Here is a 20,722-nt window from a genome sequence, read left to right as displayed (position 1 = left end):
CATAGTCTTTCTGTATATAAGGTCCCTCTGATCTCTATTAAGATGCTTGGATTTTTATAATCTAGCCACTGCTTAGATTTTTACAATCTACCCAATAGCTCACAGATACTTGGATTCCTTAAGAGTCTGGTTAATATGGTGGATCTTTAATAAACCTTGTTTTTGGTTGAATTCTTTTGGCCAGGACCCACATGTCATGATTTTTGGATTCCACCACCCCTAACCTCTAGACCTCATCACCCTGGACATACTTCTTCATCTTATCTTGTCTATTCTATTTCACAGGCAAGGATAACTGGTTGTCCAGCTGTATCACCAAAGCCAAGTGGCACCAGTATCAATTCCTTCCACTCCTATACTGCAGAACTTTTCCTCAGCTCATTTTCTTTACGGGTATTTATAGCTATGTTTAGTAAAGATCATGATGCATATATTCATTCTCTCTCTCCCCCTCCACCCTTCTCTCCCATTGGCTCTGGACCTCCCCTCCAACCTGGCTTCCACTGAGGGGAGTTAAGTCTTCGGTCTCTTTAACAAAAAAAGCCTCTCCCCCATCCTTTCCCAATCTTGTTCTTTGCTACAGAAAACCACGTTGACTAGTACTAGTGGCCACCAGTTTTTCTTATCTATTATCTTATTGCTTTATCTATTCTGAGATAGAATAGAAATGGAAAAGTTATCAGGGAAATAAAAACTGAGGTGTGGCCACTTTTTAACTAGCAGCCTCAGGGGGCAGAAGGAAACCAGGAAGTAAATGGTGAGACAGATGAATAAGAATTTAGGCATTTTTTTTGGCTAAACTTCGGCTAAGGGAAAAACAAAGTACCAACTGCCCTATGAAGCCTCACTTGATATGCCTTCTTTTTCTGCCCATCAATTTCTGGCAGTCTGGCTAATAATCCCTTCAGTTTACAATCCTACTGATCCATCCAAGCTGCCCACAAAGCATGCTAATCTAAGGGGTTGATGCGTTTAGCCCTAACCCTAATCAACCCTGCTCTGTGGGGCTAGACAAGAAGATAAATTCCAGAGCTTTGTCATTCTCTCCCAGCTTCTCTTCCCATGTCAAATTCAGCATCATGGCTCCTTGGGAAATCTGGGAAGAATATGTTTACTCAAAAACAGAACTTTTCTAAATCTGATGTCTCCAAGGTAACACCACAAGAATTTGCAAGTAGAGAGTTGAAGTGGGGTAGATGAAAAAAAAAAAAGAGGAATGGAATTAGATGAGCTACTGGTCCCTTTTAGCTCTGTAATTCTACATCCTATGAGCCTGTGGTTCTACAACTAAGGTAGATGGCTATTTGACAATGAAGCTGTGCTCACAAAATGCCCATCAGTTTTAGAAACTCCAGATCTGAAGTTGTCTTCAGTGACCCTTATCTAGTGACCCAGACAGAAACTTTAGAACTTTGAGTTTAATAAAATAAATTTTTTAATTGATGGTTTTCAATTTTCTAAACAGATTTAAAGACCCTTCTGCATAATAAGAACACTCTGAGGATCTACCTAAATGACCTAATAAAATATTTTGTTTTCACAAAATCATAGAATTTTAGAACTGGGAAGCACCTTAGAGGCCATTACTTTAAGTTTTATTTATTTATTTTAAGGAGGAAAAAAAAACCAGAGTTCTTGGCCACAGAGTGACATAGTTCCAGAGGTCCTAAGAAGAGACCCTAGGTATTTTCTTAAAGTACGGTTGGCCTGAGTAGAGCAAATTTATCTTCTGTCTTACTTTTGTTAAATTCTAGTAAGACTTTACCCTATATTTTAATTTATAATGATTAAATTTTCAAGTCTGAAAGAACTTTACATAGTCTCTAGTCCAAACCTTTATATCTCTCCCTCAGGGTTATAGGGCTACAGGCACCTGAGGGGTTGGGGCTCTTTGACTGCTATTGGCTAGAGCCCCTATTCTGATGTGTTCTCCCCAACATTGATCACCTTTACAATTAGTATTCCCCTTATATTGTTGATTGACCCACTGATTAACACCCCATATTATTTAACTAAGTGATAGTTAGCTTTTCAAAAGAGATATTTTACTGGGAAAATATAGAAAGAACAGAAGTATCAATACATTCCTCTAAACCAGGGCGACATACTGTCCCCCTATAATATCTTAGTCCCTGAGGGTAGTAGGCTCAAACTTAAAGCAGTTACTCCAAAGTATTCGCCCTACTAAGTTCATATCTGAATGTAGCATAGCTGATGGATGGAGTCACTATGTGGCTTGTAGAAAATGGTGTCTCACACCTCCCCTTTTCCAAAGGTTCAAAGAGTGTATGACATTTTGCCTATAATGTCAGATTTGTTTGATATGTTGACAAGTTTTGCTGATTTTTAAATCTTCCTTTTTTCTTTAAAAAATTCTTATGTTATAAGGGAGCTATATCACTCACTAGAAGGGAAAAGGAAAGAGGGACACAAGAGAAATTTAGGCAATGTTAAAATAGAAGATATCAATAAAAATATTTCAATAAAAAGAAAATGGTGTCTTGGCTGCCTGGTCAACTCCCTGCTAGACTAGATTCCACAGGTCACACATCACTGAGCTTGGTTACTGGCAAGCTCTGGCATGAACTTTAGCTCCTGGACCTTTTGAGCCTAATTCATTCCATCTCCAACTTACATTCATCTAAGAGTAGGGAAGAACAAATGAAAGGAAGCAAAAAAACCAAGATGGCATACTCATGCGCTAATTAGACAGAGCAATTACTCATAGGATGCCGGCATCAAGGACTACTTCCAGTACTGCTATCTCTCCCCATCCAGAGACTTACAGCAATCCTTGTCTCAGTCACCACCAGGAGAGAAAGAACAATTTGGCCAGTTGATGCCTTTTTTATGCATACTCAGCTCCAACTCAGCAACCAACAAAAAAAGATAGGAAACAGTCATAAAATATCTGTGCATGCTCTAAAGCAGAGAGCTGGTTCCCTCCATTGTTTGTCATCACATACTGTTGGAATTAGATTCACTGAACCTCTGTGTTGCACATGCCCTCGTTATATTTAAATGAGGAAACTGAGGCTCAGAGAGGTGGAACAACTTACACAAGGTCAAAGAGCAAGTTAATGGCCAAACTAGAACTGGATTCCAAGTTATCTTAATCCTCAGGGCCATTTTCACCATATTGCCTCTTTGGTTATCTTACTTTGAGTAAAAATATTCTTGTGAGTAAAAATCAGAAAATAGATACACCCAGATGGAGCAGAACTTCTCTCGAAACAAAAAAAAAAACAACCTGAAAGAACACAATCATCAGCCCTCTTAATCAAAATTTTAAAAAAATCTTTGTAGAATAAAAAGGAGTCACAAAGATCATGACTTTTAGCCTTTATTACTTTCAAAATAATTAACTTCCCTATTTAACTTATTTGGAGCTTCAAATCTTACAGATCTGAAGTATTTAACTGTAGCCAGTTTTGTGGACTAAGAACTAAGATACAAAAGATGGAAAATTTGGGGGAAAGTTTCATCCTTGTGTAACAGAAACTAGCTACTTTTGCTTAAACTTTCCAAAAAACTCACCTTTAGACAGGGACCAAGTATGGAAAATTTTGCCTCTAAAGAATTGCTGAGGACTTTTTTATGCTACTGTTTTAAATCTGCACTTTTCCCATCATAAACAAAAATAAATTTATAAAGGAAGTAAACCAAGGGGGCAAGGGTGATACAGTGGCAAAAACACTGGATGTGAAGTTAGAGTGATCAGGTCATTTCAGCCCTACTACTTATTTCCATTGTGACCTTAAGGAAGTCACTTAACTTCTCTGGGCCAATTTCCTTGTCAGTAAAATAAGAGGCTTAGATGACATGATCTCTAATGTTACTTTTAGTTCTAAGTACTACAACCCTCTTGCCTTTCTGGGTCTTAATTTTCCCACATATAACATTTCAAGGTTAGGCTAAATCTCCAAGGTCCTTTCAAATTTTAAGTTCAATGAACCCATATCTATTTAGCCTTGCAAAGTACCTGAAGAATTTTAAAGCCAATGAATTTGTCCCATGACAATGTTTTATTTGTACAGTAATATTTCAATTCTCTCATGTGGTTAGCATATAAACTATTGTTTTTAACCCTAAGATTCGTGAACTTTACAATATATACTGATAAATTAATTGCAATATAATTTTCTTTAATACTATGCAATTTTATGCATTAAAAATTATTCTGAGAAAAGATCCATAGGTTTCACCAGTCAAAGGAGTGCATGACACCCAAAAGGTTAAGAACCCTGGTATAGAGGGACAAAATAAATGTGTGGACAAATTAAATTAAATTTTGTCCTTCATTTTATAGATAGGGAGACTAGGGCTAGTCACCAAGGTCATAGGCTAGCATAGAGGGTCCACTGCTGGGAGTACACAGCCTGGGATACTCCTTTTTCCTGTTCTGTATCCAAAGTAGTGTCCTGTACCTGATACATTGTTAGGTACTTCTCATTAGAGAAATTAGGCTTCCCATTCTCCTATACACAGGCTTATCAAACACCAACCCCAGCATTCTGTGGACAATGTTAATTACAATTTGAGTTATGGTCCTGTTTGGGCTTCCCCCAAAAATGAGGGGAACAACAAAGGTACTCATGAAACAAGCATAAATCAGATATGGGACAGGTCTTTTTTTTCCTACACAAAGAAATGCTAAGCATAAGAGAATTACAAGGTACATTAACAGAACGATTGGAGCAGCATTTGGTAACTTAATTCATAACTATGGCTACAACAAGCTTAGATTTTAAAACTTATCAGAACCTATAGCATTGGGCAATTCTGCTAATTGGGCATTACACATTTCTCTTCAGCACTGGGTACCATCCAAACAGCCAAGCCTGGTTTTCTTTCTGGTAGCCTTGCTCCCTAATGCAGACCCTTCCCTTGCTATCAGCCACTCTTATTCCAGTGCACACCACTGCCTCCAATGGCACCTCTAATAGAAGGTTCTTGCCCCTAGCACACACATACCTAGTTGGATCCATTTGGAAAGGGAAGAAGGGTTGCTATAAAATCATGGTAGAGCTGTCTTTTACTCATCACTGAAATAATATCTTGGCACCTGGAGACTAGCAACCAAGTGGCCCCAGGAAGAAACTCTCTCCTTATTAACATGATGCTTGAGTCATCAAATTTTCCAGCTCAGCAGTCCCTCAGCGATGAGTCATAGATGGCCAGAAACTGACCCCCAGAGTTCCCAAATGGTTGACAGCAAGTAGGCAGAGAATTTCTGAGCATGCTCTGCACAAACCCGCATTATAATAGTCTTAGACAAGGGTGGGGAACCTGTGGCCTTGAGGTCACGTGGCCTTCTAGGTCTTTTAACTGAGTCCAAGTTTTATAGAACAGATCCTTTTATTAAGGGGATTTGTTCAGTGAAGTTTGGATTCAGTCGAAGGGCTGCACTTGAGGACCTACAGGGTCACATGTGGCCTTGCGGCTGCAGGTTCCCCACCCCTGGTCTTAGAGGTGGAAGGGACCTTAGAAGCTATTCAGCCTGACCCCTTCATTTGGTTAGAAAACTAAGACCCAGAGACGTTAAGCAACTTATGTAAGGTCACAGAGGTTCTAAGTGGCACAGCTAGGATTTGAAGCCATATCCTCTAACTCCAGACCCAACTCTCTTTAAATCACACCACACTGCCTCTCAAGTTATGTTGTTGTTGTCCTTTATTTTTGAAGAGGACCAATGACATCACAGGGTTGATATCTTGACTTGTACTTGAAACGGGTTTAAGTGAGGCAGAATTTCACAAAGTTGTCAGCCTTACTCTCTGTTCCAAAATCATGGAAGTCCAGCAGCAGAACAAAAGTCAGGACGAACAGAGACAGCAGAGAGGCAGTGGATGACCTTGGTGTCTTCCATGACTGACCACACTCTAAATGTTCCACAGCACCTGCTTCAGCTGCCATCGTGGACATTGGAACAAATTGTTCTTGTCTGCCCATTTGGCCACGGGAACTCTTCACATGCTTGGGGTAGACATCCCCCTAGCTCACTGACAGGTCTGAGGTCTGTTGGTTCCCTTCAACCTGGTTTAACCCATCTGCCAAGATGGTTTACTGGGGTGTGGCTGTTGGGTATGCTAGAGCTTCTTGGAGCCACAGGGAAGCCCAGATTACATAGTGCATTAATAACATAGCCTAGACTAAAACTCAGGTGATTAGTAAAGTAAGAGGCTAAAGTCCCCGCCCAAAAAAAACTGTAAAGCATTTGTTAAAATAATCACTGATAACAATGTAAGTCTTGAGTTGCTTATGACTCTTAACTAGTAAAATAAATTAGATCAAATCTAGGCTGAATCATTATGACAAAGTGATATGGTCAAAGGAGCCCTGGATTTGGAGTCAGAGGACTTGGTTCAAATCTAAATTCTGCTACTTACTACCTATGTGACTTTGGGCAAGACATTTAATCTCTCTCTCTCTAGGCCTCAGTTTCCTCATCTATAAAATTACCTTATGGTACTTGCCCTTTGGAAATCTACTATCCTATCCTTGCCCAAAAATCTGTAGGTAGAAAGTAGAAGACTTCAAAAGTTATTGAAAGTTGCAGATAAATAGGTTATATGTAACTGAAAACCTAAACTGATGGTTTTATTGTATTGTTCAGGGCTTCAGAAAACAATTTTCTGCCATGATAGCTTTGGTTTATGATCCTACATTAAGTAACATGTTTCAAAATTATATGGAATTCTTTTTTCTTGATATGAGGTTTTTGAATATAGATCTAGTCTTCTGAGCATAGACTCTCTTTGACTTCCAGATTGGGCTTCTGGATTCTCTTGATTCTGAGAGCCTAGAGTAGTGTGTTACACTATAAGAAGGGAGTTGTTTGGAGAACAAAATGCTACCTATAGTGTATTGCCCATTAAGAATTTAAGACCCAATCTTCCTCTTCAAACATTTGCAAATAATTGTTATACTTTGTTCTCCTCATTTAAAAACTAAAAATAATTTACTGATCAAGATTTTAGAGGATATTACTATTAAGCATATAAGATATAATACAATATATATTTGTTAAACATCTGCTGTGTATATTGTGTTTGGCCAGAATACTGTCCCTCTGCCCTCAAGTCACAGTTTGGTAGAGTCCTGCAATACAAACACAGATAACTATAATACACAATATTATCTAAGTATATTAAAATATTGCAAAACAAATTGTTAGGTGAAGCCTGAGGGTAAAGGTCATTACTCACATAGGGATCAGGAAGATTTACTGTAGGAGGTGGCATTTCAGTTGAGCATTAAGGGATGTTAAGCAAAGAGAAGAAAGGCATTACCGACATTAGAAACAATCTAAATAAAGGTATGAAGGTGGGAATTCACAGTGCATGCTCAGCAGAATCTACAATGTCCAGAATCACATACTGTAAGACATGGAAGGAACCTCAGAGATCATCTAGTCCAAGGGTGGGGAATGTGTGGCCTCGAGGACCCATGTGGCCCTCTAGGTCCTCAATATAGCCCTTTGACTGACACACCCATGTAGTTTATAGATTATCGGTGTCAGGAAGACCTGGGTTCAAATCCTGCTTCTGATACTAATTAACAGTGTGACCACAGACAAGTCACTTAGCCTCTCTGAGTCTCACTTCTCTTATCTGTATAATAAGGAGGATGGGTTAGAATCGCCTTGAGGCTGCAGGTTCCCTACCCCTGGATGATCCTATGTAACCATAGCCACCCAGCTTATGACATACTGAATTATTCTCTATGAGAGAAAGTCTAAGAAGTATTTCAACTGTCTATCACTATCCAGGGTATCCCAAAAGTCTTCAGAAGTTTTCGGGATGCCCTGTATTCTGCAATGATCAGGTCTTTGCTGGAGCAAAGTGGAATTTGAAACTTCATAATATAAGAAAGATGTGAAAAACTTGGACAGAGTTCAGAGAAAAACAATGAAGGTGATTAAAGAATTAGGAAATGATCAACATAAGAAAGGTTGAAAATGTTAGGATAATTTAGTTGAAGCAGTTAAAACAATAAACCATACCAGAAACATCAAATAGATGAGCAGGAAAAGCTGGTTTGGATCAAACCATCACTGAGGTTGGGGGAAAAAAAAACATTTCCTATGGACTTCTAACTTTGTGCTAGCCAAAACAGAGTCGAGATATTGTCTTCTACTTTGCCTTCTCCAGCTGACTTGAAAACTACTAATTCTGATTTTCAACTATTTTATGCATATCCCAAATAGGGGAAATCTTGGGAAATGGGAAGGAAGCCTCAAAACCAAAACCTTCTCCTACACTCCACACAAGAAAAATAAGACCTTCTAGAAGGAAATTGCTCATTTTTCCTTTTTGTTTTTATTCTTAGAAGAATCTGGCTATAAGTCCCCAATGGCCAAGCTGCTGATTCAAAGACCTAGTTGTTCTGTATATTTTGACCCCACCCTCTCCTAAGGTATTAGTTCATTCCATCCTCCCTCCAGTTGAGGAGACTGTACTATCAATAGGGAGAAATTACCATTATTGAATAAGACAGAGACATTATTTCTGTTTAGGCTTTTAATGCTATTTCATTTTATTGGCAAGCATTTGCTTGGACATTTTTACCCAATCTCAATGGGATACACCAAATTTTGTTTTGCCCTAAGTATGAGACAGAGAGGTTGAGTGGTTGGTCCACAGTCACCCAGCCAATCTGGCAAAATGGGGGTTAGAATTCATGAATTCTCATTAAACTCAGCTTGAGCCATGCTGATTCCCTACTTATTACATTCTTGATGAATCCAAGACAGGAACAAAGATTTAGAAGTAGGAGGTAAAGTGATTTGACCAAATCTATAAGTTATCAGAGGTGGAATTTGAAGTTCTCTGACTACAGAGTCTATCCTCTTTACATTGTATAATAATACTCAGTAGAGGACTTGGTGTAAAAGACTTGGGATCAATTGCAATGAGAAGACTGACAAATCTAAGGAGTTCTCCCTTGGAACACATATTATACTTGTTCTGATTGGGAGGAAGTTAGCAGAAGACATTACTTCTAGGTATGAGAAAACTTCTAAGAAATTGGACCACTCCAAAAGTAAATGAACTACCTTAGGATCTAACAGATTTCTTTTCATTGGAAGTTATTTTTTAACCAGAGACTTGATGATTACTTGTTGGTGAATATATTAGAGGAGATTCTTGGTCAAGTATGGATTATTCCAGATGACTTCTAAAGTCCTTTATAACTCCAAAATTCTATAATTCTGTGTTACTCCAAATCCAATCTTGTTCTAGGATGAGATATAAAACTGATCAAATCTTAAGAAAGGAATCAATAGCCAGTGAACTGACTAGAATATGTTAAGGTATTACTAAACCCTCAGTTCTGGTCAAGATACTAGTTGGATTTGGGGGGATAGGGAGAAAAAGAAGGCAGGAATACAATAACAGTTCACAACTACATAGTGATACTTGAAATAGGCTTTCATTGATGGGTTTGATATAGCTAGACAGAAGAAAAAAAATTCATAAAGTATGAGTGAAGGCATTGTCAAAATATTCTGAAGATATCCTGTTTCCCAGAGCTAAGGCCCAGCAAGCAGATTGTGTCCCGATCTTGGCATAACAATAATCCTTTGCGCTCTGGATGATATCACCCTCTGGCAAAGTGTATTGCTTGGACCAGCACCAAGTGTTCACTGAGGGATTTAGCTCCCCCTGTTTCCTAGGGCCATCCATCACACATTCACAGTGTCTGTTCCTTGTCACTGACAGGTACTATACTCCTATTCCTATCACAGAACTCTGGTTCTGTGCCCCACAGGGTGGGCTTGACCCACAAGACTGGAGACAACACAGTTCCCACAGGGTCTGTGGAAACAGTAACTCAAGACCTAAACATGATTGTCATGGTCCAGGCCCAGGACCTGCCTTTAGTTAAGTATGTTAAGCCCTTCTTCTTGGGGCCCTAAGATCAGGACACAGACACGCTGTGTCCTGTGATATCAGTGATATCAGTGACCTAGTGAATCTTATAATATTGAATGTTGCATGTTAAGATCACATTAACTCTCTTAGCTGTCCTGTCACATTGTAAATTCATTGACTACTAAAACCCCCAGATGTTTTTCAGAAAAAAAAATCGTTATCTATGACCATTACATTATTATTATATATAATATGACTATATTATATAGTATTGTATTAATATTGTATATTTATATTATATTAATATACAATATTATATTATATGACTATTTCATTTTTAAAAATCATTAATGACTATTTTTGGGGCCCAGCCATTCAACCAGAAACTCTTCTGGTCAAGAGTATTCATGGCTTCCCTTTGGATCTAGGAAAAATCCTCAAATGTCTTGCTTAGCTTGACATTTAAAGCTCTTTAGAGTCTAGTTCTAGCCTACCTTTCAGGATATAGATCCTATTATTCCTATTCAAGTACTACTCTATTCCAAGTAAACTGAACTTCTTTCCATTCCTAAACTCATGATTCTATCTATCTATCTCCTACCTCCAGGCTGAAGATATACCTCCACCTCCTCCTCAAGCAAGGGCAGCTAGCTGCTACAGTGGACAGAGTGCTAGGCCTTGAATCAGAAGACCTGAGTTCAAATCCAGATTTAAACTCTTACTAGCTGTGTGATCCTGGGCCAGTTGCTTTACCCCATTTGCCTTAGTTTCCTTATCTGTAAAATGAGCTAGAAAAGGAAATGGCAAGCCATTCTAGTATCTATGCCAAGAAAGACCCAACTAGGGTCACAAAGACACAAATCAACAACAAAAAATTTCTTTTCCTTCAGGATCATCTCAGGTCCTACCTCCAACAGTAACCTTTTCCTAATCCCTGTAATTGTTAGGGCATCCCCCCTCCTCAAAACCTATTGTATTTACTTGTCTGCCTAGATATATTCCCACTTGTTCAAGAAAATCAAAACTCCTGGGAGGTAAGGATTTGTGTGGGTGTGTTTTTGCAGCCCCAGTGTTTAACACAGTACCTTTTGCATAGTATGTGAAGGTTTAGGAATCAAATAATTTTAAAAAGATGTACATTGAAACAACTTCAAGGTAACTCAAACCCACAAGATTTGCAAAAATAATTAAAAACAACAAAACAGTACTTAGTGAAGGTGTAGGGAAGTAGGGACATTTGTGCATCATGGATCAAATTACAAATGTATAGAATTCTTTTGGAGATCAGTCTGGCAATACAGTTAAGTGACAAAAATCATACAGCCTTTGACTCAGGAATGCTGTTGTTGGGTATAAGCCTATATGTTATCAAAAAACAACACAAAGAGGACATCTCTTCAAAAATTTTCATAAAGCATTGTAAGCAACTGCATTAAAAAACTCAAAACTGGAAGCAACCTAAATATCCAAATAATAGGATACTTGAATATTCAATGTCATCAAGGGCAACAATTATGAGAATTTTTTTAAAAAAAACTGGAAAGGTCGTTGTTCATGCTGTAAAGTAAAGACAACAAAACCAGAATTGAATAAATGCTAAGTATAAGTAGATATGACAAAAAGTCAAAAGGAATTGGAAAAAAAAATCCTGATGGGGACTTAGAGGAAGGCACAATGTTTAAGTGTCGAAATTAATAATTTAAATGTTTACTGAGCAAGTTTAGTTGGCTGTGTTGACATTTTTATTAAAACGTTTGTTTTATTAAAATATTATTAAAACAGTTGTTTGCCTATATACATTGGGAAGCTAATGCATATCCTCAGAATCCCTTTCCTTGTAGGCTTCACCCTGTGCTCTTGCACACCATGCATCCACTTCCCCTTGGAAGTATCATTCTTCTTGGAAAGCGTGAGGCAAGGAAACTCGTAGCAAAGGTTCAGGGTAATAAAGCAGTCAGAATCCCATCCATCCCTTGGAGGAACAGGGCAAAGGACGACAAGGAGGCCGATTTGGAGAGTAGAGTAGTAGGTGATTGAAAAGGGCCGTTACCTTACCAGCTGAGGCAAGCTCGGCATAGTGCCAGTGACATCCAGCCTCGGAGCTGAAGAAGACAGTGAAGGGAGGTTGCTGGACTGGCTGGCTACATTAGCCCCTGCTCCAGCCTCTTGGACTTCTCCCTTCGAATCTTGAACCAGGACACCACCTGGCCCCTGGTGAGTTTCAGCTGTGCAGCTATCATTTTTATCTGGTTGAAGTCAGGGTAGCTTTCCCTCTGGAAGGCTGCCTCTAGGGCCCTACTCTGTGGCAGAGTTAATTTGGTGAGGGTATCCAACAGCTGCATCCTCGGCTCAGGCCTTCCAATTGCTCCTTCGATCTTCTGCTCCACCGAGGCGTTGCTCAGGCTTGCCCTCAGCTGGATCTCCAATCTGCTTTGGTCCCAAGTTCTGGTAACGCCCTCTGAGCAAGTGGAAAAAGACAGAGCTGCACAGGTGGGAGCCTTGGCTGGCCTACTGACTGTGCGCTCTGATACCTCCACTGTGGTCACAGCTCCTGGGGCAGGCTCACAGCTTAGGTAACTGCCGGCGATGTGACACACGCAGAGGTCGGCGTGGCAGTAGGGGCATCTTGCTGGCAGTCCGTCCGGAGCTCCCGGCCCTTTGTGGCTAGTGGCCTGAGGGCTCTGGTTGTCAAACGTTATCCCCCATGGCTCTAATAGCCAAAAGAAATGTCTAAGAAACTAACCCAGCTCTTATTATATAGCCTGAGGGGGTAGCTATTAATTATTGGCGGCTGCTGAGTCCCTTTCCCTTCCATTCACAGCTGCTTGCCTTTTGAATCAGAGGTTCGCAAAGACAGGTAGTGTGTGAACAGATTGAAAAGCACCATAAATGCCAGGCTTAGGAGTTTGTATTTTATTTTAAGGCAAAAGGGAGGCCATAGAAAGTTCTTGAGTCGGGGGAGTTATAGACAAAATCTATGATTAAATTAGGAAGATTACTTTGGCGGTGGTGTCAAGGCTAGATGAGAAAGGAAAGCGATTGGAAGGGGTTCTACAAACCACAATAAAAATAAATTCTATTTTACTGAACTTATTGGCTCATTTTTAATGTGTTAACATCTAACTTGTCTAACTTTCTCAACGTTACAAAAAAAATTGATACTGTAATACAAGCACAATAGTCACAAACACCAAATCGCTGTCCTGATAGCCACATATTTATTTGTTTGTTCAGCCACTTTTTTTTAGTGGGCAAAAAAGTCTCATAATCCAAAAGGAAGTGAACAAGATTCCAAGTTGATGTGTAGACTTTTGCTATATATCTAACCTGATTATTTAAGGTTGATCTGTCATATTAAGGTTGATGAAGAAATATTTCAGTATATAAAGACATTACTCATTTCCATAGAGCATGTCAAACCCTCCCCAACTGATAAATAGTCGAAAAATAAAACAGGCAGTTTTCAGATGAAGAAATCAAAGTTATCTATAGCCATATGAAAAAATACACTAAATCATTATTGATGAGAGAAATGCAAATTAAAACAGCCAGAGGTACCGCCTCACATATATCAGATTGGCTAATATGACAGAAAACGCAAATGATTAATGTTGGAGGGGATATGGGGAAATTGAGACACTAATGCACTGTTAGTGGAGTTGTATACTGATTCAACCATTCTGGAAAATGATTTAGAACTATGTCCAAAGGACTGTCTATAAAACCGTGCATACCCTTTGACGCAGCAATACCACTACTAGGTCTGGTCTGAATCCCATAGGGAGTAAATAAAAGGGAAAAGGACCTATATGTAGAAAAATATTTACAGCAGCTCTTTCTGTGGTGGTGAAGAATTGGAAATTGAGGGGATGTACATCAATTAGGGAATGGCTGAACAAGTTGTAGTATATGATAGTGATGGAATGCTATTGTACTATTGGGCAGCTAGATGGTAAAGTGGATACAGTGCCAGGCCTGAAGTCAAGAAGACTCATCTTCTTGTGACTCAGGGTAAGTCACTTTACCCTATTTGACTCAGTTTCCTTATCTCTAAAATGAGTTGGAGAAGGAAATGGTACTCTAGTACTTTTGCCAAGAAAACCCCCAAATGGGGCCACAAAGAGCCAAACAGGACTAAAAAATGACTGAACAACATTATTGTGCCATAAGAAATGAAGATATATAAGCTTTCAGAAAAAGCTGGAAAGACTTACATGAACTGATGCAGATTGAGGTGAACAGACACAGGAGAACACTGCATACGGTAACAGTAATACTGTACAATGATCAACTGGGAATGACTTATCTCTTCTCAGAAATACAACAATCCAAGACATTTTCAAAGGACTCATGATGAAAAATGCTATCCACCTCCAGGAAAAGAACTGGTGGAATTTAAATGCAAATTGAAGTGCATTATTTTTCACTTTCTTAATTTTTTTTCTTATTTTCTACCCTTTGGTCTATGTTTTCTTTCACAACATAACCAAAATGGAAATGTGTTGCATGAGTATAACCTAGATTACTTACTAGTTGTGTGATCCTGGACAAATCATTTAAACCCTGTTTACCTCAGTTTCTTCATCTGTAAATGAGCTGAAGAAGGAAATGGCAAACCACTCCACTATCTTTGCCCAAAATAAACAACCAAACAACCAAATGGGGTCACAAAGAATAAAATATGACTGAAAATGACTGAACAACCTATACAAAATTGCTTACTATCTCAGGGAAGGGGGAGAATTTGGAACTCAAAATTTTTAAAAAATGTTTGTCAAAATTGTTTTTACGTGAAATTGGGGGAAAATAAAATATTATTTTTTAAAATGTCAAACCTAAAGCATGGTAAATGTGAAGAAACAGGAGAATCATAGGATTTTTCTCTTCTTTACTTCAAATATATCTTTGTGAATCATAATTGCAAGTAGAACAGATATTTTTACTCTCTTTTAACCATTGAACAGCTGTCTATGGGTAGTGAACAGCTGGCTAAAAATTCTGATGGTATCAAAGAATAGGATTCACTTAGGATCATGCCTTAAGATGCTGTGGGCTCTTGGCCAAGAACAGAGTACGTTTTACAAGAACTAACAAAAGCAAGTTTTCCCTGAATTGCAGATCTAATCCAAAGGACTAGATGGGAAAATCACAGGACCATGGGATCATAGACTTTAAAGATAGAAATTACTTTAAAAACCATCTGGTCCAACTCTTTCATTTTACACATTAGAAAATTGAGGTCTACAATGTTTAAATGACTTGCTTAAAGTCACACAAAACTGGAATTTAAACATGGGTCTCCTGACTCCAAATCTGGTGTTCTTTCTACCATACCATGCTGGGAGAAAAATAGCTAAATAAAACTATTAAATTAGATACTACAGAATGTGAACAGTTGTGGCAAATGATAACAATAACGGTAGTAGCCAGTGATTTACAAAAGAAAAGGTAAGAAATAAATCGATAGCCTCAGATATATCTACATGATGTACAGAGTATGGCTAATGAATAATGTAAGGAGATAACTCTCTTTATAGACATCACCAAGACTTAAAAGAGTAAGATACACAGCTAGAACTTGGCAGTAGAAGGGTATAACTTGTTCAAAAGAAACACCTAATAGGAATCATGGTGGAGTAGCACTATTTGTCCAAAAAGATATTTAAATGGATGGAAATCCATAAATATAATGGGAGAAGTGTATTGAAGAGCTTTCGTTGAGTGTAAATGGTCAGATAAACAGGAAAGACTTTAGTGTGGGAGTAGAATATAGACAGTGAGACAGATGGAAGGGGATAGAGATTTTGACACACAGATATGTGACTTTGTATGGCCATGGGCCATGGGTCACTTAATCTCTCTGAGCTTCACAGAATTTTTATAAGAAAAGTGCTTCTTAACTGTAAAGTGGTTTATGTATAATGTGAATTATTACTATTATAGTTTTGTTTGTAAGTACTTAAAAAAAGGGAAGTAATAATTACCAGGAGCTAGCTCAAGTAAATGAATCAAGGAATTTAAAAACATTTATAAAGTCTTTATTTATAGCATAGTGCTAATAGCTGGGGATACAAATAGAAAAGTGAGATAGTCTTTGGTCTCAAGGAACTCACACTCTAATGGAGGAGAACTCATTGAAAAAGGTTCAGTTACAGAACAGATGGAAAGAACAAATCATATCAGACTAAACCTCATTTCCTTTACTAGCTAGAAAGTGTACAAGATTGGCAGACCAGAGAAATGCTGTAGATATAACTCAGTAAAATTCAATTGAACATGTATTAAACACTTGTTGTCTGTGAGTTCGTTTGGATTTCATCAAGGTATTTGACAAAGGTTCTCATTATATCCTTGTGGACAAGATAAAGAAAATACAAATTAGCTAATAGTCTGGCTAGGTAGATTCATAAGTGATTGTACTACTGTTGATTAGTGGATCAGTGCCAACCTGGGGAAAGTCTCTAGTAGCATACCGCAAAATCTGGCCTCAGCCTTGTTCTGGTTAACATTTTTGTCAATAATGTTGATACAGACAGGGAAGGCATGTTTATCAAGTTTGTAGGTGACACAAAACTGGAAGGGCTATCTGATAAGCAGATAACAGAATCAGAATACAAACAAATTTTATCAGAGCCAAAGGACTGAAACTAATGACCTGAAATTTAATAAGATAAATGTGAAATCTTTTACTTAGGTTAAAAATGTTAACTGCATAAATACAGGATAGTGATGTGCTGGCAAATTTTTAATAGCTGGTTCTCAAAGAAATGTTCAGGACACATTTTTAAGTTTCATCTGCATTATGAACATTTCTCTATTATTTTCCTAGACAATCAACAAAACAATAAATCAAATTTCCAAGGTATAAATGCTCATGCTGAAAATATAACAATTTGCTAGCTCTGGCTTACCCATGGTACTCCTGGTATAACAGCACATTGTGTGAAAAAGAAGTGAAGATTTCACCAACTAAAACGTCAATATCAGTCAATAGTGGGTTATGATTGCCAACATTTATACATACACAATAACAGTTCAGATTACATAGTGCTTTAAGGTTTGCAAAGTGCTTTACATATACAAATATGTAGAGATCTATCATCCATCCATCCATCCATCCATCCATCTATCTATCTATCTATCTATCTATCTATCTATCTATCTATCCATCCATCCATCCATCCATCCATCCATCCATCCATCCATCCATCCATCTATCCATCTATCCATCTATCTATCTATCTATCTATCTATCTATCTATCTATCTATCTATCTATCTATCTATCTATCTATCTATTATCTCTCTATTTTTCTAACTACCTAAGTGTGTTGCCTGCCTGGTTAATCAGAGCAGGGTGTCTCTGAAGGCTGACTCTTCCCTGGACTCAGCAGCTGTGGCTACCAGCAGACTCTGCTACCAACCGTATTGCTAGACTGGTTCATCTGATCTTTTGAAGCTTGCAAGGTTATCCACTCCATCTCTACATACTCATTCACTCCCTATGATCACAAAAGAAACAGAGGAGCCATGGGTTCACAGACACACGGTGGCCAGTGGAGAGAGAAGACAACCACAGCTGCTGTTACTGCCACCGCTCCTACTTACCACAACAAAGGCTCACAACAATATTGCTTTGCTTGCTGCTAGGAAGGCAAAGCTCAAAAACGGGTCAAGAGAAGGGCATATCAATTACTTTATATGAAAACACAGTTCTGTCTCTGTCATTAGGCTTCTGGCTCTGAAACCAATTAGGAAACTCCTTGTCATCACACAGCACTAATGACTCAGTCATTCATGGCTGGAGCTAGGCTCATCAAGCTTCCTTGAATTAGATTGAAACCAGCAGTGAATTTGATGAATGTTCGATATCATCTACCAGGAAGTGTATTAATACATGCTCTAAGGACAAGGCCCCTTCTTGAACAGCTGCCTATTACACAGTCATAGAAATCCGATGAGTGTCTTGGTAGGTTTATACCCAGATGGTTGATGCTTTTTTTTAAGTTATTTTGAATGGAGTTTTTTATTTAATATTTCTTTCTGGTATTTGTTAGCATTAGATAAAAATATTAATGATTTTTATGACTTTATTTTGTAGCTATGAGAGGAAATACGGTGGTAGATAGAGAGCAGGCCTTGGAGCCAGGATGATCTGGGCTCAGTTGTGGCCTCTGATACACATTGGCCATTGACCCCAGGCAAACACTTAACCTTTCAGTGTCCTAGGCAACTCTCTAAGACTTTAGCTGCAGAGAAGGTTCCTACCTGCATTGGTAGAAGAAATTTCCTCATCTAGAAGTTCCCTATGCCAGTGAAATCACCAATCCAATCTCTAACCTAGTTCTTATTTTGTATTCTAAAAATGTGCTGTACCTTTCACAGCTATGGCTGGGGAAAGAATTCTCAATCAAACAAGGGATGGTGGATATAAGAAAAGATAAAATAGATAATTTTGACTCCATCAAATTTAAAAGTTTCTACATAAGTAAAATCAATGAAGACAATTAGAAGAGTGGGAAAAAATATTTGCATGAAGTATCACAGATAAAAGTGTGATACCCAAAATACAGAGAGAATTGACACAAATATATAACACCATGAGTCATTACCCAGTAGCTAACTAGTCAAAGGATTCACATAGCTTTCAAAAGAGGAATTGTAAATAAGTGATGACACACTAACCTCATGCTATGCAAACTGGCAAAGATGACAAAAGATAGAGATAGTCAATGTTAGAGGGACCAGGGGGAAACAGGCACACTGATATGCTGTTGGTAGTGCTATAAAGTGATCCAATCATTCTGTAGTTCAATTTGGAATTAAGCAAGAAAATGAATAAACTGGTTATACCCTTTGATGCAACTATTTCCACTACTAGGTAAATACCCCAAGGAAGGCAAAGATGGAATCAAAGGCCCAATATACTCAAAATTGTTATAGCATTATGGTTTGTGGTAGCAAAGAGCTGGAAACAAAGGGGTTGCCCATTGATTAAGAAACAGCTGAAAAAAACTATAGCTTGTAAATATAATGGAGTATTATTGTACAGTAAGAAGTGACCTAGAGGCAGGATTTGAACCCAGTTCTTCCTCACTCCATATCCATCTCCATGGCCAAGATGCTTCTACCTCATAGAGTTGTTTTGAGAATCAAATTAGATAATGTTTATAAAATGTACTTATACACTGTAGAACCTTATGTAACCATAAAGTGGCATTATAAATTGTTTTCACTATTTACCTCAGAGTTGTAAGGAGATAATCAATATAAAAACACTTGATAAAGCACCATACCAAACATAGTTTTTGATCCTCATAGATGAAAAGCAGTATAGGATAGCAGACAGAGCTTTGCCCCTTGAAGTTAGAAAAACCCGAGTTCAAGTCTAGCCTGTGACTCTGATAGTCTATGTGACCCTAGGCCAATTGCGGTCCCTTCTCAAATGCCCCAGGCAACTCTTTAAAACTAAGTTGCAGAACTAGAATTCCAATAAATAAAAAGTTCAGGAAGAAAAAAAAAAGAGGAAAAGTACTGAACTCTTTATTTTAAATAACTATTTATAGATCTACATAATATTAGAGCTAGAAGGAACCTTAGACATCATCTGATCCAAATTCCTCATTTTACAGGTGTGAAAATTTAGGTCAGAGAAATTTGTCCAAGGTCACTCAGTGACAGGACTGTGTCTTGAATCCAGATCTCCTGGCTTCCAGTCCAGTCCAGGGCTATTCCCACTACAGTGAAATGTTCATTTATTTATTTTTTTCTAGATGTGATGTTCCATTTACACCTCTTCATGTAGGATATTTCAAGCATAAAAATGTAGGTCTACCTATTTTATCTTCAAAGAGTGAGAGCTTGCTGTTGACTATTTTTATGTCAAGAATTGGTTTTTTCCCCCCTAATTCAGTCATATGATTTCAAGTCTTTTAAGAACACCCCATGTAAACTTGCTCCACTGATACAAATCACTAACACTTCTGTAATTTATAGTTTTGATATTTCCCTTACCCAAAAATCTATGTTTATAAAAGCTTTCGTCTAAGGAAGACATTTTAAATCAAGTGATATATAGACATTGTTTGCTGGCTTGTGATTTATATAATGGTTTTAAAAGAATGAGCACATTGGGAAAGACAATAGAACATAATTCTCCTTGAAGGCAGGAATTGTTTCATTTTTGTCTTTGTATCTCTAGCACCTAGAACGGTGCCCTAGACCAACGCATAGAAGGAACTTAATACATGATTGTAGATTGTTTTATTATTTAATGAACCAGATCATCTAGGAACTCCCTCCCAACTCTATGATTCTTTGTGATGCCATATGCAACTATCTCACAGGAAACAGCTAACTGATGAGTATAGACTCAACTGTATTTGTAATTTTGCCAACTCAGGTTACTCATACCCAGATACACATACCTAATGCCAAAAAAGGCAATGTGTTTCAGTAGGAGAGTACTAAGATAACATAATATTATACAGTTCAGGTTTAGGTCACTTCTTTCAATTCTGAATCAAACACTTGTGGTTGGGAAATACTGCATGAAACCACTTTACCTTTCCATAACAATCTACTACCTGTCCTCTAATGAGATCTCTCCTCTTTCTTTTGACATTTATTGTTCATCTGCTGAGAGATAAACACTGTAGAAACATAAGACAAGATCTTTGCTCTCAAGGAATTAACTCCCTCAGCGCTGTGCAACTTAAAACATTTTTCACTAGTGTTGCTGAGTTCTGCCATGCAATCAATGTATTAATGTAAGTTTGTATCTGGAGACATTAAAGCCTCCTTGTTGCTAGCTTCCTAACAAGCCACTTAGTAAAAATAGAAGAA

This window comes from Phascolarctos cinereus, unplaced genomic scaffold, assembly GCF_003287225.1.
Source record: "Phascolarctos cinereus isolate Bilbo 61053 unplaced genomic scaffold, phaCin_HiC Scaffold_4;HRSCAF=312, whole genome shotgun sequence".
Classification (NCBI taxonomy): Eukaryota; Metazoa; Chordata; class Mammalia; order Diprotodontia; family Phascolarctidae; genus Phascolarctos; species Phascolarctos cinereus.
This window is presented reverse-complemented; position numbering follows the sequence as displayed.